The sequence below is a fragment of the Panthera tigris genome, chromosome D4, assembly GCF_018350195.1.
Source record: "Panthera tigris isolate Pti1 chromosome D4, P.tigris_Pti1_mat1.1, whole genome shotgun sequence".
NCBI lineage: Eukaryota > Metazoa > Chordata > Mammalia > Carnivora > Felidae > Panthera > Panthera tigris.
The window spans coordinates 47279855-47302548 of record NC_056672.1 but is presented as its reverse complement, the minus strand read 5'-3'; the positions used below and the strand labels follow the sequence as shown (position 1 = coordinate 47302548).

The window sequence follows — 22694 nt, the reverse complement described above, 5'->3', positions numbered from 1 at the left end:
GAACGCCGGTGGGGGCGGCGGAGGTTGTGCACGCGAAGTTCCTAGAGCTCGGCCCCTTGCGGCGGGAGTAGAGGGAATTGGGCGCCTCGGGAGGTGGCACCGCCCCTCCTGTGGGCACTAGCTGGTTGGGGGCGGCGGGAGCCGAGCGGGGCCAGTCGGTCCAGGCAGCGTGTTCAGGGCCTGGACGTGCCCCGGTACGGCCGCGTGTAGCGCGAGGGGAACTGCGCCGAGACGCAGGTGAGTGCTTTGGAGGGAAAGCGGGGGAGGGGGGCTTTTCTAGAAAAAGGGCAAGATTCCTGTGGCGAACTGACAACCTCGCCTTTCGGGAGACTGTGTGCGGTGGGTTCCTCTGCCGGATGGTGTCTGGTGGCGTGCCCACTTGGTACGGCACCACCTCGCGTGTGGTCCTTGGAGCTCCCGGGGCGTCTGGAGACTTGCAGCGGCCACGCAATGTGCAGAGGTGGCATGGGACTGGGGGTGGCCGGGGCAGAGCAAAGAGGATCCCGCGGGCCGCTCGTTCTCTTGCGCGGTATTAGGTGAGGCCGGGCGCAGCCGCGCGAGGTCGCAGCTCGCGGTGGCATCCTGGGTTTGCGCGCGAGCGGTGCTCTGGGCGGGAATCGCTGGGCGAGGTGGACCCGGGGCTTTGGTTCGCTCCGGTAGGTTGCGGCAGTCGCGCCTTCAGCTCTGCCAGGAGGGCTGGCCAGCTGCGGCCCCCGTGCACGGATGTGTGTGCGTGCACTGGTGCGATTGGTGGTCTCGCTCAGACCAACATCGATTCACCAGCAGGTGCCTCTCCAGTGGTCTTGACAATGACCAGCAAGCAGTCTTTCCACAGCGTTGTCTTAAAAGCCTACTTGTTATCCTGGAGGGCTGGAGCGCAAAACCTCGTCTCTAGATGTGAGCTATGAGCATGGAGTTGTAGTTGTCCAGATGGTCATTTAAAATAGTGTGCATTTAAAATGATCATCTTTATGATAAAAATTTCATCTCTTATCCTCTTTCTACATTTTCCGAGAATGTGAGAAAGGAGAATTTGTTACTCGGTATCTATTCTTTTATTCCCTCCCCAGGGAATGATGCTTAGCAATGCCAAATGAATAGATCTCCGTCAAGGACAAAGAGTTTTTTAAAACTTAATTTTTTGGTGGACCTACCCATAATAATCCTGTCTTCATAAAAATGTACCTCAGTCCCAAACTTGAGACAAATAAGTCCATTTAAAACCACTCGAATACCAGTTGGGGTGTGATTTCCCCATCCCCTTAGAAAATCAGTTTGTATGAAATACTGGTTAGTTGCCCTTGAAGACAATCTTCTCGAGAATCGTTTCCCGAGAGTCCTTTGAATTTTTCATTTGTGCTAAGCTCACTCGCTCTTGCGGAAGCTGACCCAGAGTCTCCATTTTGGTAAGCGGGTAGAAAAGCTTTTCTGGATCTACTTTCTCATCTGGACCTTTTGGTCTAGAAACGATGACTGTTCTGCTGGATGGACAGGAACATTACTGCATTTGTTTTTGGGTTATTCTTTATAAGAGGTTTGTAGGAATGTTGATTTAATACTGCTGGAGAGGGTGTACGTACTTAGAGAAAGTTCCCTTGAAAATGGGGGAGAAAAGGGGAAGAGGGGGCAAGAAAAAAAAACTGTCGAGAAGATAATGGCTAGGGTGGGGCAGGAAAAACTAAATTATTACATTACATCCAATTTTATATGATTCCTCTGCCTTTTTTTTTTTTTTTTTTCCTTTTTGAGAGAATTTTTGTGTTTGTGTGATCAAAACTGGCCCCTTAATTCCTTTTTGGGTAACTTTGTGCTGCCACCTTTCGGGGAATGAGGTTTTTTTATTTATCCCTCAAAGACAGCCTGAGGCATTTAAGCCCCCCTCCCCTTCCCCCCCCCCCCTTCTTTAGGTGTTTGCTTCATTGTGTAGTGTTTACTCTTAGGAATCAGGTCAGCTCTTTTAAGCTGTACACACTGTCCCTGTGGTTGAAGAGAATTTTTAGGGTATGCTCCTGGAATAGAACAGGTACGCCAAACTGGTGAGTGTAGGCTGGGCTTGTCATTTTACTACTGAACCTTATTTTTAGACTAAAAATTTTTTTCTAGACTAAAAATGCATGAGTTGTTAAGAGTTCCTTTTTGTTTGTTTTTTGGGGGTGGGGTGGGGGGAGGGTTGGTTGGTTCTGGTTATTTCTTTTTTACCAGAGAAGCAAAGTCTTTCTCTGCCGGGGTTTTGCACTATTAGTTATGACCTATCTCCCAGTGAGATATGGAACAACAGTGCTGTAGGTGGCATTTCTACTGCCCCGTTCCTTAATCCAGCCTTTTCAATCTTTGTATGCAGACAGATGTTTCTTGCCGAATCCTTGTTACCACTTCCTGCTATTCTAGCCTTCCATGCTTTGCTTGTTAACATGATTATAATTTTTAAAAATACTGCCTCCCCCCTCCCCCCAACCTCTTTCTTTCATTCTAGAAGCAAGTCCCAAGTTTTCTTAAGGACACAACAAAGCTACGAAGGATACCCTGACTTCTAAACTGGGGTCAGCTTTTCTTTGATGGGAAAAAAAAATAGATTTTTTTAAACCTGGGATCTTTTCCGGCATTAGCATGGCAGAGCACCACCCTTCATGTTCTTTTTTGCCCAAAGAACTGGATATTCCAAAATAACATGTTATTAAGACTGACTTTAACGGTAACCTTTTTGGTAGATTGGTCTGCTTGGTAAGGTCAATTCTTTTGCTCTCCTTTGAACTCTTACTAAAGTTACCATATCACATTCTTTTTGCCACCTTTGTCACCAATGTTTATTTGGAATAAGGGAGCCTAGAGATCCATGATCTTTAGCCTGGTCAGGTTATTATTTTTTTGATGGTATTGGGGGGCTGTATATAGGTGAGGTGGTATGCGGCTGTGGGGTGTGGGTGGTATGTCACCCTATGGAAAACCAGCCCGTAACCTTCTACCTCATCTCTTATTCTTTGCATATTCCGCTGGACAGGCCATGAATCATGGTAAACTACCGCATTTGAGGTTTGGTTTTGTTTTTAAGCACGAGTACTTGTTTGGAAGTAGAACTGCTTTGTGGACACATAACCCATACAGTATTAACCGCTCTCCCTTGAAATTCTTAAATTTTTAACAAGGGGACTCTGTACCTTGATTTCGCATGGGGATCCACAGATTATGCAGCTTATTCTGGCTAAAGTCTTTCTTGTTTGTTAATATTTTTAGTTGCCAATATTGCTGCTTTATGCTAATATATTACAGAACTGTTTGAAATTTGATGGCTTTATGCACTGGTGATGCCACACCCAACTCTTGAATTAACAATGTAGAGGACACTTAGACACACAGAATGTTCACTTGCTTTGGCCAGTTTCATTATACAGATGTGGAAGTCTTCACTGGTTCTGGTTACTTACAGAACCTACATGTTGTGTACTTTAATGCCAAACTCATTGTTCTATGTTTCTGATTTGGGCAGGACATTTAAGGTCTATTTATTTGATTCTAGGTACTAATTGGTTTGCAATGTTGATTTTTCTTTCTTGATTTTGAGCAATATAAATTTGTTAAGCAGAAACAGAAGGTGCTTTAGTTTAAAAGGCAATACTATGTTTTAAGGCTTTTGTGTATTAAAAGATACATGCTTTGTGGTTTAAGTAGCATTGGTAACTTTCAGAATCTGAACTAAAAATAGGAATTTAGGATAGTAAAATCCCATGGATGTTTTATGGAATATTTAGGACATTTTTCACTAACAAACATTTACACTTCAGCATGCATGATGTATATCATAATTTTAATTTTAGCAAGATCCCAGGAAAATATTTTTTAAGAGAATATGACTTTCTGTATCTCTAGCCTTGTATTTTATTGTATAAAACAAAAGATGACTCTTCTCTGAGTAACACTGTACTGGGTGCATTTCTATAGATATTTCCCCTTTTAATACTAGTGCTACCTGTCCAGGGATTGGGCTATATTAGATATCTATTTTTGGTAAAGGTATTATTTTCTCAGAGTTATAGGCTAGGTTTTGAATGCATCAATTTTACTGATACTCTTAATTGTATGTTTCCCTTTTGAGTGTTGCTGAATAGTTTTGGGTGATGGCATACAGGTTTTGCTTGTAATAAATCTTCGTATAGAAGAGGATGGGTGCTCTTGCAAGGAGTAGGATAGGTAAAATAACCAAGGTCATAGGAATAGGTGGCATGAGATTAAAACTAAACCAACTTGGAGTTTGCCTTATTAATTGCAAGTAACTTTTTTTCTTTCGTTAAACTTACACATAGTATTTGTGTGTATTTCCATATCTGACTTCCGTTATGTCAATTTGAAAATGTACATATAGCAAATAAGTTTTGACAGGCAAGGCCCCCTTACCCACTTTTAGAAATTATTTGGGAAAAATAATTGACATTTTTTCTCAATAGATTTGTTTATTGTGAGACAGTAAAATGATAGGGTTTTTTCTGATGATGTTTTTTTTTTGTTTTTAAACATGTTGAAGGTTTTGCTCTAGATCAGATAAGTTTTGAACTCCTAGGTTAAGGTATCTGTATATTTTTCCTTTGCCTAATCTAATAGTGATAGATTCGTATCAGCCTTTTCCCCTTGACTTAAAGGAGTCTGTCTCATAAAAAGGAATTTGTATTCTACATGACTAGCTTTTCTTTTCCTGTAGAATTTTTGTTGTTGCAGGCTGTTAGTTACTGGAGATTATTTCAGCAACTGTAAAGACTGTGTTAACAGAATATCACAAAAATCCATATTTTCATAAATATCAAGCAGATCAACATTTCAGGATGAGTTTTTATTTCATTTTGCTTTTAGCCGTGGTCAAACTCAGTTCAAGCTTTATTAGACATTTTCTTGACTAGTTTTATTTCCTTACAAGAAGAGGCATAGTAGTTGCTTTAGAATTCTCAGCTTTCCTGTATCTTCGTTACGGAGTCCCTATAAAATGGAAATTTCTAGCTAATAATCAAATTCTGATCTCTTCGAGCATCTGAAGGAAGCTGTGGGCTCTCTCTCCCTAGAGAAATGTACATACACTGAAATTTCTGTATAGTTTTTACCATCTTGCCCTCAGGATTAAAGAGCGATAAAATGAGGTTATATTTGGGAAATAGGACTTTGAAAATTGGAGTTGTTATATACTAGTGAGGGCAGGGCGAAGCCTTTCGGATCAGTTCTTCTCTGCAGTAGCCTTACCAATATGGCTTTTAGCTTTCATCGAAGGCATATTCTAAGCTTCCTTGTCTTCTCATAGTTTGTTTTAAAATCCATTCTGATTTTGTAAACAAATATTACACATGTAAGGTCTTTTGGTGAGCACAATGCTGCCAGTTTAGCTACTGAGTTGTCTTGCCTCAATAGGTTTTGTCACTTAAGTTGAAATTCTTAATTTAGCCGAGCCAGGTACAATAAGCTGGAAGTCTGAAGTTTCCCTTGTCTGGTTTTGCTCAATTACTATGTCCTTGTTGTTGTTGTTGTTTTTTTTTTTTTTTTTTTTTTTTTTTTAAACTTCCTTGACTATAAAACCTCACCCTCCACATGTCAAGGACGAGGTAAAGACGAGCTTATGAAAATACGAGATTTTTGGGAGTGGATTGACCATGTTTACTGAGTTGGAAAGGTAGTGATAGGTGGTTCCCATTGATTAGTTTTATATATTTGGATTTAAGTGTGTTATTAAGAACAACAACTTTTAGTAATCTTCATAACATGCCATCATATAATGTATATTTCTGCCATGGAGAAAGAGAAAATTCCCAAATTGCAGGGAGTTTTTGGGAGAATGGTGTCTTTGAACATTTTAGTATGGAAATAGGTATAAATATATCTATGATGATGGGATTTGGAAGGGAAGTTTAAGATGCATTTTTTTTCTTGAAAATATAAATAATGTTAAAAAATTACATGTGAAATTATGAGAATTAAGCCAGCTAACATTCCAGGAATATAAATGTCTTAATTTAAATATTACATCTTTTTTTCAATGAGAAATCAAATTTTTAAATTTAAGCATTTAAATTAAAATAGTCCCTATTTTCCTGATTTGAATTTTGTTTAATCTCTTATCAAGAATCTATTCCTATACATCACAAAATGGAGTTCACATAGAAATACATTTTTTTCCTGCTTGTTTCACTACCCTCTTACCACCCTAAGTGAAGTCATTGATGGATGCCCTGTCAAGTAAGTTATTGGAAATTGCTCACTTGTTCAGTTTTTAAAGCATGTTTAACACATTTTTATTCTTTAGGCATCATTTGTGTGTATCAGAAGTACAAGAGGTATTTCTCGAAGCAAATAAATCACCGTGTATTTGAAAATAAATTCAGTGAATTGGGTAAGGTGGGTAAAATATTCCTGGAACTGATTGTACTTGATCTTGAGTTTACTCTGAGCTACTTTCCAAAGTCAGTTTTTTAAAATCTTACTGATCCTGCTTCCCTACTGGAGGCCCCTCTGGTGATGTGAGGATCACCCGCCTTTATTGCGGAACTAGCTAGACCGTTTTAAGTATACAGAGTTTATTATAGAGCGAGCAAGTTTTCATAACCTATTCCCAGTTAAGGCCTGTTGCTGTATGAGTTTACTCAACACCGCTTTCTTTCCCGGAGGTGCTACTTACTGGTGGCTGGTTTATTTTGTTTAAACCTCTGGGGTCCTTTCTGGCCTATAGCTGTGAATGACTCATGGACTTTTCTCAAATACTAGGTCATCCGTGCTTTTGACTTTTATCCCTTTGCTCCCATTGTCTCTGCAAGGAACTTGATCTACCCACAGCCTTCCTCTCTTCTCTTTGACACCTCTGTGCTAGCCCTCTGTCTCTTAGTCACCTGTCTATGCTTCTGAGCCCTGGGGTAGTTCTGCCTCTTGCCTGACAATTCTGGGACAGGTACAACCTACTCATTTGTCCCTGTATTTATTTTTTTTCATTTGGCTTGAACAGTTGTATTGACTCTTAAGCATTTTGTTACATTTTACTCCCTGAAGAATATCTTCTGTGATCAAGTGAATTGCTGACATTAGAGGACAAAAAGAAGAAATGAGTATCCATGGACAAATAGTTTCTGCCATAGGTTCTGGATCAGGCCAGGGTTGTATTTGGTCTGTAGCTGTTTTATTTTGCCTAAACCATATTTTTATTTTATTTATTTTTTTAAGTTTATTCATTTATTATTTTTGAGACAGAGTGAGCGAGCACACAAGTGGGGGAGGGCCAGAGAGCGAGAAGGAGACACAGAATCCGACGCAGGCTCCCGGCTCTGAGCTGTCAGCACAGAGTCCCACGTGGGGCTGGAACTCATGAACCGAGAGATCATGACCTGAGCCAAAGCCGAACGCTTAACTGGCTGAGCCACCCAGGTGCCCCTAAACCTGTTTTTTTCTTCAAAAAAGTAGTGAAATGTTGTAGGTGCTAGGAAATACCATATAAAGATCTAGAGCCACATTTCACGTCTCTTGAAAAGTTGGAAGGGTGGAGCAACACGGAGCCAATATTTGTCAACTGCATCTTTTATGTGGAGCCTAATTTGTTTCACTTTGGGCATAAATTACTGCCTGGCCTTTGTGGATATTAGAGTCGTGATTTTGTGACGGTTCCTAAAGCCATGGGAATTAAAAAGTTCACTCAAATATAAAGACAAAAGTGGGAGTTCTTAAGTTTTCATATGCTTTTGATTGTCCTTGCAAATATTTGAATTATATTAGATCACTCTGTATAAATGTAGTTCTCTCCTTTACCTCATTTAAAGAAGTCTCCTTTAATCTCTGGTCTAAAGAGAGTTTCTCTTTTCTTTATAAGATGTCCTTCCAGCAGTTTTATCTTACCTTTTCTCCCTCTCCCTGGGATTTTAGACCTGCCCCTACTGGGAGTAGGAATTTCTTCCTGCTGGTCACCTGCTTGTATTTATCACATGCTTTGGGGTCAGCAGAAGTTGCTTGGTGCTGTGAAAACTAATAGGATGTTATGAGCTGTTTAAAAGAGGCCTGTGGCCCACCTGCTAACAGCTTTGCTGATGGTGTCAGCTTAGAAAAGACATTTTCCCTTCAGAATGCTGTAAAAAAGAGCTGATATGAGAGGTTACCAGGTGTGAGGTTTATGTGTGTTGTCTCTCCTCTTCTCTCCCTTATTTTTTTCAGACTTCAGCCTTTTCTGCTCTTCTCTAGAAACAGCAGGACAGCTTTAGCGAAGCTTTGTCCCACGTGTGCAGTATAGCAGGCTGATGGACCAGCAGAAGTAGAAAGAGGCTCCATGTATGTTGGACCAATGCTGTAATTTTTTTTTTTTTTTTTTTTTTTTTTGCAATAAGGATGGTGGATATCATTAATCTAGTCCTGAGCATAATAGCACAATTTGAATAGCAGAGAGCATCTTTGGTGTGTGTTAATGTCTAGTGAGATGAATATAGATGAATGATAAATAGGTAGAAAATGTCAGTGTAGAGCCTTCCTTTTGGTGACTTTAAGCACTTACATTTCTAGTTAACTGTTTGTTCAGCCTGACAAACAGATCCAAAGATCTATTTGATCAACCAGCATTAATGTAGCATCTAAGGATAGAACAATGCCTGTAAAGCCCTGTTCTCCTGGCAGCCACTTGAGGTAGACCAGTCATAACAAGGAATTAGAATTATGTCCCTGTATTGAACATCTTAGCGAAATTCTTCTGAATAAGAGGCATGTAATGCTGGCAGTTTTAAAAATTGGTGCAGTCTGCAGCTCCTCCAAGTTTCATTTTTTTAATACTTGGGGTGTGAGTAAAAGTATATGCTTCTTTAAAAAACTAATTTTGAATTAACTGTATATAGTTTTATTGAAAAAAAATTATAGAAGTATTATTTAAAAAATTTTTAAGATTGTGATTTTTTTTTAATTAATTGATTTATTTTGAGAAAGACAGAGACAGCATGAGTGGGGGAGGGGCAGAGAGAGACTCCCAAGCAGGCTCTGTGCTGTCAGTGCAGAGCCCGACGTGGGGCTCAAACCCACAAAGCTGTGAGATCATGACCTGAGCTGAAACCAAGAGCCGGACACTTAACCAATTGAGCCACCCAGGCGCCCCATTGAAAAAAAATTTTTTTTAAGTTTGTTCATTTGTCTTAGCACTCAAGCCCGGGAGAGGCAGAGAGAGAGAGAAAATCTCAAGCAGGCTCCACTTGTCAGCACAGAGCTTGATGTGGGACTTGAACTCACACACCATGAGACCATGACCTGAGCTGAAATAGTCAGAGGCTTAACTGGCTGAGCCACCCAGGCACCCCTCATAAGTATATTATTTTTAAGAGGTGTTTGAAAAGAACTCCTGATACCAAGAGTACCAATCCTGTTTCATGATTATATGATTTTTTAAGATGAATTTGTTGCTTATTTTGGTGTGTCCTGGGTCATCTGGTTGAGGAGCTTTTACAGTGTCTTGATTGTTGGTTTGGAGTGGGGAATTGAGAACTGGGAAAAAGAGTGTTTTATTTCCCTCAAGGTTGAAAACCATTGTCATGGAGATTACTTCTGTATGATAAAGGCTTTGGTATAGGTGGGCTGGCTGGTGGTTAACTTGGCATCTAGATCCTTAACAAATTCATCTAAAGTTTTCTTAGTTTTGTTAAAGGATTAAAAAAAAATTTTTAATGTAATTTTATGTTTCTTCATTTTTAGAGAGAACAAGCAGGGGAGGGGGAGAGAAGAAGAGGCAAAGAGAGAATCCCAAGCAGGCTCCATGCTTTGAGCATAGAGCCTGATGTGGGGTTGAACTCAAATCATGAGATCATAACCTGAGCTGAAATCAAAAATCAGACACTTAACTGATCCAGGCACCCCAGGATTTAAAACATTTTTCAAGTTTTTTGTATTGGGACCATGCTTAGAAGCCAGGAATGTTATATAATACTTACTATTTCATGAGATGCTATTTGTAAATGGTAGATACTGAGAGTGCTTTAGAGAAGGTTTTTAAAACATCCTGTCTTCCCTGGTGGTTTGTCTGCTTAAGGAGATGAGACAGAAAATGATAATTTAAAAGATGTTGTGGTCCCCACCCTGCCCTGCCCCTCAGTTTGGTAATGTTTGAGGGATTGAGAAAAGGGATAGAACTCTGTAGTCTGGATATTAAGGATATTGCCAGGTTGCTGCATATTGCTTTGGGGAACAGAGGGTGTAGCTTTTCTTGGTCAGTTTTGGGTATATATTTATTTACTTAGTTTTGTGTCCCTCCCTTCTCTTCACTTCCTCCCATGTCATTTTTATTCCTTTTGATTCTCTTTTGTGGTATGAATATTTCCTAGTTTGCCAGGAGCCCAGTCACTGGTGAAGCATATTTACGCAATGCAGAACTTGCCAAGTTTTAAGTTGTGGCTGGACAGAGATGCTGCTGTGACTGTCTTAATTCTGCTCTTGTCCCAGAACGATCCCAGGCAGGGTGTGTGTATGTGTCTGTGTACTGCATGAAGCCCCAGCCTTTCTTTTCCCCCCATAGTCTCTCCAACAGCATGATGTACCAGCATCAAAAATAACATTTTTCAAAACACCTGAGAAAAAGTCGTAAAGATTATAATGTTTATTCAGCTCCTTCCTCTTAGTATAGTTCCAGTAGTAGAAAGCAGGTAACAGGTCAGAAGCTGGAATGCTTTTAACAGCAGTGATGTGTACCTTTTCCTTGAGTCTTCCTCATGCCTAAGACCATATCTGGCAGGGTTATGGGTTCTCCAGAATGCTGATTGTAGCTTTCTCTTGCCAGTTTTTGTGGCTCAGGTCTGCCTGTTGCTTTTCTGCATTAAGGGCGTTTACGTTACTTTTTTTTTTTCTTCGGAGAGGTGATCAAACAGACTATTATATGCTATTTCATTTCTTTGGTTTTCTGGAGAGCTTCAGGCCTTCAGTTGGAGCCAACTGTTAAAGACAAATTCTTGTTCTTCTTGGACTTTTAAAAAAGTTTGGCTAATTTATGGGCATTATTTTGTGGACAGTAAGGGGCAAAGTTTGATTTGATGGTGAGCAACATAGTTGGTGATCTTATGAAGAAGAATGAAGAGATACATTTCGTCTCCCTTTTGTACAACTTCTAAAGTAACTTCTAAATTATTGCTTCTTAAGAATGCAATCAGAGTAAGAAATCTTGTATTGGGTAATTTGACAGTGTATTGGAGGGGACAGCAAGGAGCTGCCTGGTTTTAGTTGTTGGCCTATTAGGACAGGAGAAGCAGTAATTGAAGGTGGTGCACCACCCGGAACCATGGAACTAGGAGATGAGAGCATTTCTTCTAGTGGCAGTGATGGTGCCCAATGTATCTGTTCTTCCAGAAACTTACCACAGCTTCCTAGGGATAATCAGTTTATAGATGAGGAATGAAGCTCAGAGGTTAGGTGGTTTGCCTAAGGATTCAACCTCCTGAGTGGGGAAGTAGGACGTAGGTCTGTGACTCTTTGTTCAGTACCTTTTCCATGAACTCCAAAATGATGTTTTTTCTACCTTGCATAGTTCTGCTGGTTGTAGTTTAAGACTGCTAAGGCCAGAGTTTGAGATCCAAGAGGCAGCTGAGAGACTGTATCTCATCTCCAGGCTATAATGTTTGGCTCCTCAGTGGTAGAGCTGTTGTTACTGTTGTTTTAAAAGCCTCACCCTGGTCCCTGTAACATTCCCAGCAAAATGCCCACTTGTTTCCCCCGGCGCATGATTCTGACCTTGCACTATTTTAGGCCCATGGCTAGGTGACTTTTGGAAGGATTCCATCGCAGGCTGTCACAGGCTGGTGTCTTCCGGATGCCAGCTGGCAGTCTTGACTTGCAGGATTACTTTTTGGAAGCATATGAAGTATGGATTGGTTATTTTCTATAAGCAAGGGAATGAAGACACTGTCTCCAACTTATTTTTGGATGCTGCTAAAATCAGGAAAAAAGATGGAAATACTATATGTTCTATTCCCAGTGAAAGTGACATTCATGTAACCCTGGCTCATTGTAGTGTAGAATCTAAAAGTTATTCCTTATTAATCTTGTTAAGTTTCTGAAACTAATATTTTCCAAGTCTGGTGGGCTTTTAGAAACACCACTATTTTTGTTCTGAGAAAAATAGTTGCAGGTCAGGTGTTCAGTAGGATGTATGATGTCCAAACTTGAATCAACCAAAATATACACCCAGTAAAGATTGTACTTGATTCACCTTGTTTCTCCAACTTAACTGTCAGAAAAATTGGTTGGAGAATGGATGGGGAAAAATATAGGTTCAGAGTAATCCTTTTGGTCTTCTCTGGAAAAGGGACTTTATCATCATTATTGTTATCGTTTTTCTCTTGGCATCTAGTGTGCTACTTATTTGTAGTAAAAACTTATGGAACATTTGTTTGATTCACTTGAATTCAAAGTTGGGAATAGAGATAATTAAAAAAAAATTTTTTTAACATTTTATTTATTTTTGAGAGACAGAGAGAGACAGAGCATGAGCAGGGGAAGGGCAGAGAGAGAGGGGGACACAGAATCCTAAGCAGGCTCCAGGTTCCAAGCTGCCAGCACAGAGCCCGAGGCGGGGCTCGAACTCAGAAACTGAGAGTTCATGACCGAGCTGAAGTCGGATGCTCAACCAACTGAGCCACCCAGGCGCCCCTAGAATAGAGATAATTTATAGGAAAAGTAAGATAATACAGTACTTGAAACTTACTGTCAGTTGAGAAAATTTTATCTGAATCTCTAGGTAAATCACAATGACAGGTGATCTTATTAAAATTGTAACTACTACGAGAAAATATTAGTAAAAATTACTGCTTTAACAAATGCTGTATTTCATCATCTTACATGTAAAAATTTTTTACAGTGATTTTGAGTCTCCTAAATCTGTCTGCATAATGCAGTGATTTTTATTTCTCTCGAAGCTGAGAAGTTAGTAGTGGTGGATCTTTCAGTCTGTGAGGTCTTAAAGTTGAGAAGCTGAAGTAGCTGCATGTTAGCATGTTCTTTGGTTTCTTATCCCTGTGTATAGTTTACTCCTTGTTGATCATAAACATCTGTGTTCTGTGAAGCTGGTGTAAGCCTAAAAAAATAAAACAATCAAATTGTCTCTACCTTACAAGCAGGTGTCTCTAGTGTAAAATTGGCCCAATAGGCCAATACACACAGCAAAGAGTAGAAGCCTATAGGTGCAGTCTTGCCAAGGATGCTCCTTATTGTTTAGCCACGATTTAGGACATCACAAGGAGAAACAAATTTAAGATATGTGTTCAGAATTCAGAGCTGAATAGCTTTTTATGTCATTTCAACTTATAGGACAATACAATTTTAACCTATGACTTTAATGAATATGTACCACTTCTCTTTAATTTCTGTGTTTTTTCCTCTCTTTAAAGTTAGCCTAGACTACCAAAGCTTCAGAGTTAAATGTTTCTATAGTTCCTCAGTTCTTTAAGAAGTTCAGAAACCTAAAGAGATCCAGGGACCTGTTGTCAAGCTGTGGGTGTCCTATTTTATTTGTTTCCCTACAGAGTTGTATGGAGATTTAGCCATAGGAATTTTTTCATTATTCGTCCTTTCTCTTTTTCATTCCTCATGATTATTTCCTGTTTGTTATTGTCTAACAAAATGAAGCAGATTTGGTGATGGTTTATTAAATAGCTCATGAATATTTGAAAATGTTCATTGTATTTTTCTTTGGCAAAATCTAGTTTTTATTAGTGGCTTCTTTGAAACTTGAAGCTTTTCTCTAGACCTACACTTTCATAGATTTTACACTTTCATGATTTATTTTGCCTAACCTCCTGATCTTAATGGTATTTTGCTGTTTTTGATTGCTCGCTTGTTCACTTGTTTGATTATTCATCAACCTATTCTGCTCTGCAGTAGTTTAAAAAACAATTATTTTTCTACCTCATGTGTGAAGTTTCTTGGTTTCCTATGCAAAAGTTCATTTAGTAAACATTTGTATTCATATTGTACATTATACGCTGTCTTACATATGGAGATTTAGTAGTAAACGTGATACAATTCTTGCTGATGTGAAACTTAGAGTTTATTCAGGGAGACACATGTTAAAGTTCTAATAGTTATTGTTTGTAATTGTGATTTGTGCTCTGAAGGAAAAGTGTTTGGGGCTCCTAACTTAAAGTGGAGTTGTCAGGAAAGTTCCTTTGTTAATTTTATCTTTCTTCCTGTCTACCTTTTCCCTGTGGTTACTCACACGAAGGCAGGCTTTTTAGTTTTTAATTTTATAGGCATTAGCATATTAGAAAAGGGTTTTAAGTTGAACCCTGTTTTGCTTGTTAATTCATAGTGAACTTTGGAACCTGGATCTGCCTTGCTTGTATTCTGCTGTAGAGCTGGCTTTTTTTTTTTTTTTTTTTAAACAGCTGAGAAACAAATTTTAATGTTCTCTTTAGGACAACAATAATTAGCCAGCTTTCACACTAAAAACTATACAACGAATGCCAACTCCAGCAGTGAGATTTGTGTTGTCTATATCCTTTATTCTCTTGATTCATGGCTTTGAAAATGTTCTGATTTTTGAAGTTCAATTTATCAGTATTTTTTTGATAGTGTTTTTCCAGGTTATTGATGGAGCTGGTAAAAACTAAAGAGGAATGTCTGTTAAGCTTTTTGCTTGCCTTAAAAGACTATACTAACTCACTCAAAATTGTAGTTGTCATTGATTTAATTGTTTGGTTAGTTTATGAATAAACTTTTATAGACTCTTTTTCTACCAGATCTTGACAACCCTCCCTATTTCTTCACAATGCTGTTTTCCTCTCTGTATTCATTCATATTTAAACTAAAATTTGGAATTGTCTTTAAAGCATTTGTTGGGATGGGGGAGGCTTGGGTAGTTTTCTTTGTGGAAATCTTGAAGACATTTATTGAAAAAACCTGAATGGTTTTTGGGCAGTCCCTTCATCCTAAAGGGCTGTGTATGTTTGTAAGAGATTGGTAAAGACTGGGAGATTTCTCTAAGCAATCAGAAAAACAAGAAACCAAGAGTCAAAACGAAGAGGAAGCAAATTCTCCATGTGGCTCAGTTTCCTTATCCACACACAGAACAGTACAGTGAATTTATGGCATGCTATCTTAAAACAGTATCTTACCTGCGTATTATACTTATTAGAATGTATTTTTAACTCATTAGTTTCCTCAGAGAGGTGGACTCTGATGGCTAAAACAGTTGTTTTCTCTTTTTAATATTGTGTGGGTTTTTTTTTTTTTTTTGGAAGGCAATCAAAACTTTGAATCCTTTTTAGTTAGTATCGCCCAGAATTGTGTAATATGGATCTATAGCATTTTTTTTTCTTGTTGGATCTTCTTTTGTCACTCCTTTTTAGATTTCAGTCCCTTTTTCCTTAGGTGCAGAATGAAGCCTTTGAAAATGTATACAATATGGGTGGCTCAGTCGGTTAAGCATCTGACTTCCACTCAGGTCATGATCTCGTGGTCTGTGAGTTTGAGCACCACACTGGGCTCTGTGCTGTCATGACAACTCAGAGCCTGGAGCTTGCTTTGGATTCTGTGTCTCCCTCTCTTTCTGCCCCTCTCTGCTCATGCTGTGTGTCTTTCTGAATAAATAAACATTAGAAAATTAGAAAAATATACATATATATGCAACAGCCTCAACTCTTGATTGAGGAAGCTTGGAGAGAAGTAAAACCAGTTTTAGTTCAAGGGAGGAGAATTCTAATGGTACTTCTTGTGTTCTATGGACAGCAGAGTTGAGAGTTAAGGGGCTGGTGAGGGAAGGGGGTTGGGTGGCCTTGGGTGTCTGTTCTGTTCTTAATTGCTCTTTAAATTAGTTTGCACTTTTGGGACACTTAAGTGTTGTTTTCAACTGAATTGGTTCTTTGATATCCGTGATCCTGTCTCACAACTGTATTCCTTGAATGTAGTAGGTCCTATTATATCAAAATCAAGATTACAGTTACATGTGCTGAAAGTAAACACTGTATACACAGTTGTGTGTGTGTGTGAGGGGGTATACTCTGTCTTGGTACCCTGGTTACTATGAAGATGCCGTGTTTAACGTACAAAGTTTACCAATTGGAGTTAATAAAAATTTTTAATGTTTAAACTGAGCATCTTGATATTTTTAAATGGGTATTAATTACTATACAAGAGTAATGTCTAAGTGCTGGATAATAGATAATTTAATATTTTAGGATGATGTGCTGTGTCTCTTCATCCATCCCCATAATTAAGATTTCACTGTATCTATTTGTAGTCTCTGAGCTGGTGAGTTTAACAATTTACTTGGACCACACAGGGAAAGATCTGGTGTGATGCTTCTGTAACCACTCTGACTAGACGGAGACTGTGCCTTCTACATGTATTTATGACCTATTTTATACAGTTTCAAAGCATGCTATATTAAAAAGACCTCACCGCTTCAGGACTGGGCTGAAGAGGCTGTGTCTGCTGGGATTAAGGAGGCAGGCTCTAGAGATGACCGCTGGGCCAGTCATTTAATAGCAGTGTGAAACCTCTTCCTGATGTTGGAAGAATGGCTGCTTTCTGCTCAACACTGAGTCTTTTCGGAAGCAGAGAAGTTGGGGGGTAAGGCGGATGCTGTAATCATGGAAGGTTAACCTTAGGAAGGGTTACTAGACTGGATACTCCTGTGGGGTATCCTGCCACCCCCCTCCCGCCCCCCATGCACACACGCACACACAATCCAGGGTACAAGAGCAGCTCCATCTGGTATGCCCTGACATAGAACTGTTTGTTCTAGAGCAACTCATTTTAAAGCTGCAGTATGTTAAATGGGCAGCCCTTCGTTGAAGGCCTCGGGTATGTTGGCAGTTTATCAGCAGCAGGGTTGTGATCCTGTCACTCCTTGCTAATGAAGGCTTTTATTTAGCTTAGCAAATCATATCTCCTGTTAACATACACTTTTTCAGATGGTAAACTTGAAAGGGATGTCTGTGACTTTTTATTAATTAGTCACCATCAGGTTGCTTTGGTCTTTGCTCGTGATAGCTGTTTAGCTATGTATTTTTCCTACTGAGATGCAGCCTGTCCTAAACTAGGAAACCCCCAAATGATTAAAATCATCCTTTTTTTGTTTATTTTTGAAATGGTTTTTTATCTTTCCTCTTAGGTAGCCATTTCCTCCAGTCTCAATCTCCCATTTTTAAATTCCTAGCAGGGTTTTTATCAGAGCATTTATTCTCCCAGTGCAGCAGTTTGACTTTCCCAGCACTTGTTTGTTTATTTCTGGGCAGCACAAGAGAATAAGTATTTTGTCTTCGTATTTAATGTGTGTTTCTTACATTCAGCAAATTCAAGGGCATCAAAGAAAGTTAGAGCTTGAGGGGCCCTTGCCCACAATATTGACCAATGCCCTGATCTTATACAAGCAGAACCAATGCTAAAGATGTGTTGCTTTTAATGTCTTATGAATAGTGAGTGGTTGGAGGCTCTAGACCCATTGCTGGTGCCTGGCTTCTCTTTCCTTCTCCCAGTCCCCTGTCCTTTACACCGTTGCATTATTTCGGTTTCATTTTAAAACTGCAGGCGATGCCTTGGAGGAATCACAAATTGCTGAGTTTTTAGAGGGCTTTTTGGCAGCAATTAGCATAATTAAAAATGCAAACAGACTGTGAACCAGCATTTTCTATCTTTAAATTTATATTTTTGCCCTCTTGTGTAAGTTATTTGTTGCCAGCATTGTTTGAAGTAGCAAAACCCTGGTATGTTTCAGTAGGGAACTGGTTAAATTAAATTGGTTAATTAATTGGTTAAATAATGTATCTCTATTATAGTCCTCTGTAAAGAAAGAATTCTCCATGTGCTGATATTTAAGTGTAAAAAGCAAGGTGCAAAGAGCATCACAGAAAGATCTATCTCTGTGTGTACTGAAGTATTTGCTTTCCTATGTGCTGGTATACATTTGTCTTCACTTTGACAGTGTTCAGATTGCTAATGAAACTGTTAACCTCTGGAGTATGGGTTGGAAGGAAGAATTAAAGACTTCTAGCTTTCATTTTATATGGTTTAGCAGTTATGATCTTTTTGCATCACCCATATATTTTTTAATTCACAAAAGTATTAATATGTAATTACGAATTCAAAAGATAATCCTCCTTATAGTTTTCAGAGCATTTTAATAAATTTTTAATATTGTCTACCATCTAAACTGTTCAGTGCCTGTGTTGTGCCAGGATTCTGGGAGTTTAGAAGATCTGCATATGGATGTTGTCCCCCAGTTGTTGAAGTCTGGCTGACAGCCCACAGGCAGGAAACGTGAGGAGTGGAGTATGGGAGTGTGAGTTTGGTGAGGGCTGCTGCCGTAGTTGGGAAGGTAGGTAGATGTGAGTGGCGCTTTGAAGGAGGTTTTATAGAGAAGAAGAAGACTTCTTTTTCTAGGAGGAAAAGAGAGGGATTGCACATGATACACGGATAGCGTGTTGAGGAAATAAATTTGACTATTGGAGGATAATTGGGTTTCTAGAGGGCCTTGAAATCAGGCCAAAATGTTTTCATTTCTGTGACGGGCACGATGAAGCCTTCATATTAAAGGGGTAGTAGAAGCCTTGAGAGAAATCAGACTGGGGGCAATTTTGTAGGATTGGCCTGGGGGGAGGAAAGCTAAAGTAAAGGTCAGGGGCTAACAGGACTGAAGCAGCCCTGGGAAGGAAGGAGTGGGGCTTCAGGAGGAAGACAACATGATTTTCTGCCTATGATGGTATCCACCAAATGAAAAACCACTTCTTGGCATCCTCGGTACTCTTTTTAGGAGATAATAGTAACATTCACAAGCATTTTCTAAAGCAACTTAAGTAGGCAACACTTAACATAATGTATGTTTCTTTATAAAGTGTCTTTTCTGGGAACCAGAATATAAAGGTATATTCATGATTCCCATATTGTGGGTTTATAAAAATTCACTATCAAAGGGAGTTGATGTGATTAAAAAACTAGTGGGCATAAGAAGTAGTTTACATCCTTCCAAGGCTGGAGGAATATCCCTTTGAAGGTAGGGAAGAGCAATAGGAAGCTTTTCTGAGGTTCATCCATAGGGGCCAAAGGAATTCACCATAAATTCCTTTAAAAAAAAAACAAACCAAAAAACGTTATTTATCAGTGAGTTAGACCAGTGTTTCTCAAACTTTTTGGTCTTAGGACCCCTTTATTAAAATTTTTTTAAAAGTTTGAGAGCAAGAGAGAGAGTGAGTGTGAGTGGGGAGGGGCAGAGAGAGAGTCGCACACAGAATTGAAGCAGGCTCCAGGCTCTGAGCTGTCAGCACAGAGCCCGATGCGGGGCTCAAACTCACCCCCAAAGATCATGACCTGAAGTCACATGCTTAACAGAGTGAGCCACCCAGGCGCCCCATGGACCCCTTTATATATACTAAAGTAGTTGAGAACTCAAAAGCTCTCTTGTTTATGTAGGTTATATTCGTCAATATTTATTAGAAATTAAGTTGCAAATGTTTAAAAATATAGTTTAGTTAAAAATTAAACCTATAAAATAACAAAAATAATGTTTTAAAAATGAAAGATTCATATATTTTTCTAGAAGAAAAATAGTGATAAGAATGGCATGGTTTCACATTTCTCACCTCTTTAATGTGTTACTTAATAGGAGTCCATTGTATCCTCATATTGCACCAGACTGAACGCAGATGTAGATTTCACACATCATATAACCTTTGGAAAGCTTTATTGTACATTTATGAGAGAATGAGAAAAAGGTATTGTTTTCTCTTCTTGGATCTTTGAAAAGGTCTTAGGGACCCTTAGGGTTCCTAGGCCATAATTTGAGAACCACTGGGTGGGATTAATGGCCTGCCTGGGAGAAATAGGACAAAGCTTATTTGAGTCCTAAAAGACCATTTAAATTCTGTATTATAGAGAGGAGTAGACAGTCCTCTTTCCAGGGGAAGTGTACATTTAAGAATAAAGGCATGGAATTAGAATAATTGAAGGTGAGATTTTGCTGGGAATGAAGATCTCAGTGCTGTTAAGTTTTAAAAACCTGGTCCACGTCTTGGTTCTTTTTCTTACCTAAAAATGGAGGCCATAGACTAGCTCTCAGAAGTCCCTTGTAGCACTAACATTTTATGATTTATTCATCTGTTGGGTTTGTTTTTTTTTTTTATAGTGCTCTCAACACTTTCTATAAATACACACATGCCTACACATCTACATACACACATTTGGAGCACTTTGGAAGGTCACATGAGCTAAAAATGCACCTTGGAGTAGTTCACCCAAGGCATCTTCTTTTTCCTACATTGGAATCATTGTCCCAGTTTGTTTCTTAAATAGAAATTGACTAAATGGTACTGTGGGTGTATATAGAATCTTAACCTCTTTTGTCAGCTGTTGAACACACCTGGACTACTTTTTTTTTCTTTTTTAAACCTTCCACTGCATTTGTTTACCACCCCCACTCCCCATTGAGTCCTAGGATTAGGTGGGTAAGGAGGAGGAAGGTGAGATGTCCTCCAGACTACTACCACCAGGCAGGGCTCTCCTTGTCCGTTCCAGGTTGTTGGGAGAAGAAAATGCTGCAGTAGGGGTTGCTGGTGATGAGGAGGTGCCCATTCATTTTTTTGTGTATGATTCCACATTTGTTTAATATTCTGATAGCACTAATGTCTTCTAAGTTTCAAATTTGCTTATTTAGACCTTTTCTGCGTTTTAATTTGGCTAACAGACTCCTTAACATCAGGTTGTCTGATATTGAGACCTTCATGTGCTGTTGTTACCTGATCACCAGATCTCCGTACTAGTGGCATCTAGCATTCTTAATCATGTTGATCTCTGTTTAAAACGTCGCTTGCCAAGATATTTCTGGTGGGTGCTGGTGGTGAGAATTATTGGTATTTTGGAGTTTCAGGTTGTAAGAAATTTTTCTGAACACTCTGAAGTCCTTGAGAACAGAGAAGACACTTTTATATTCTAGTAATTTCTTGTGCACAGAATTGAATATTTATTGAATGAAAGTAAAACTTTTATTTCCTTTCAAAACAAAATTTAAGGGGTGCCTGGGTGGCTCGGTTGGTTAAGCGTCCGACTTCGGCTCAGGTCATGATCTCACGGTCTGTGAGTTCGAGCCCCGCGTTGGGCTCTGTGCTGACCGCTCAGAGCCTGGAGCCTGTTTCAGATTCTGTGTCTCCCTCTCTTTCTGCCCCTCCCCTGTTCACGCTCTGTCTCTGTCTCAAAAATAAATAAATGTTAAAAAAAAAAAACAACAAAAAAACAAAATTCAAGATTAAGAATATTAATCACTTTTTATTTTGGAAATCACTTGTGACTATAAAAAATGAAATCTTCAACCTGACAAAATTTCTACCTAGTTTAAAAGAAATAAAGGCAGCAGTTAAAAAAACATATATCTATGTATATTTAATTTGAGACTGTTTCCAGTAGTGTTGCTTTTATTCTTTCTTTTGGGCTTTTATATTTCATACTTTGAGGTGTCTCTGGGTAAGGGTATCTCTAAAGGGAAAGGGCTGTTTTGAGATATAAAGTCTGCAGGGTGACTGTGTCTGTGTTATGCAGCTCCAAATTGAGGTGCAAAGTACAAATGGAAGGAAAGGAATACAAATCACAATATTTAGGCTTGAAACTGGGTCAGGCTGTATGCAGGGTTTATTGGTACGTAATCTGTTTTTTTCCTAATCTTTTTTTTTTTTTTTTTTTAATGTTTATTTATTTTGAGAGTGTGTGATCTGGTGAGGGGCAGAGAGCAGGAGACAGGATCTGAAGCAGGCTCTGTGCTGACAACAGAGAGCCCAGTGTGGGGCTTGAACTCTCAAATTGTGAAATCGTGACCTGAGTGGAAGTTGGATGCTTAACCAACTGAGCCGTCCAGGCGCCCCTGTAATGTATTTTTGATCTGGAAAGCCCAAATGAGGTACTTTTGTTTTGGAAGAGCAGGAAGAGGATGTCAGTGCCAGTTTTCCTGTGGCTTCTGTTTAATAAATGAGGATGAGATCCTCTGAGGAGATTTTAAAAAGCATATACATTGCTCTTGAAGGCACCCAAATTGAGAGAAGATAGATCTCAATTAGTATTTGAATAAGAATTGTCATTGTATGCTTCCTCAAACTAATTTTAAAATTTAGTTTTAAACTTTTACTGTAACAAGTTGAGTTTCATAATTTTGTAGGCTCATTTACTAAGAGGGATTCTATACTGATCCTGCACTCAGAGAAAGCAGTATGCAGTCCAAAGTAGCTTTCGATTCCTACACTGCTTAGACTACTAGTTTGCCTTAGTCAAGATTACATCCTTTGAATGGCTCTTAAAATTTTTTTCTTTTTTCTTTCTTTTCTTTTCTTTTCTTTTTTTTTTTTTTTTTTTTAGAAAGCCTATGTGGCTGTGGTCCACTTCACTTCCCTTGGATGAGAGGAAAGGCAGGGGAGAACTTACAAGAGAGGTTGCAGATTTACCTGTGTGGCTGAAGCATGCTGCCCTTTGCATATTCCAGTTTAGCAGAGTCACTCTCTTGGCTGTACCATCTTGGGTTGTGAAGTGGCCCCTAGGAGCTGACAACCTGGGGGGACACCTGCCAGTATTAGGTAAATTGAAAGGAAGGAATAAGAACTCTCTTCTGTTTAGAACTTGATCGTCACAGCCAAGGTTAGGAATACACCAAACAACAGGGGTCCTTATTCAAGTCACTTAGCGTCTCCACGTCTTAATGTTTCTGACCTACTGAATGAGAGTGGATACCTTTGACAAAAGGTTGACTGGGATGCCATAGT

General features: G+C 39.2%; 1 protein-coding gene across 11 annotated transcripts in view; it reads left to right on the top strand.

Annotated features, from left to right (window-relative positions):
- ELAVL2 (ELAV like RNA binding protein 2) overlaps positions 1–22694 on the top strand; it is a 199932-nt gene that overhangs the window by 65694 nt on the left and 111544 nt on the right. The window contains exon 1 of one of the 11 annotated variants that reach the window (XM_042964164.1): positions 143–237. The exons of 9 other annotated variants lie outside the window; for them this stretch is intronic. The gene's annotated coding sequence lies outside the window, so the exon portion shown is untranslated. Of the gene's footprint in view, positions 1–142; positions 238–22694 lie in introns of those variants that run through there. One more of the 11 variants, XM_042964171.1, reaches the window with a different exon arrangement.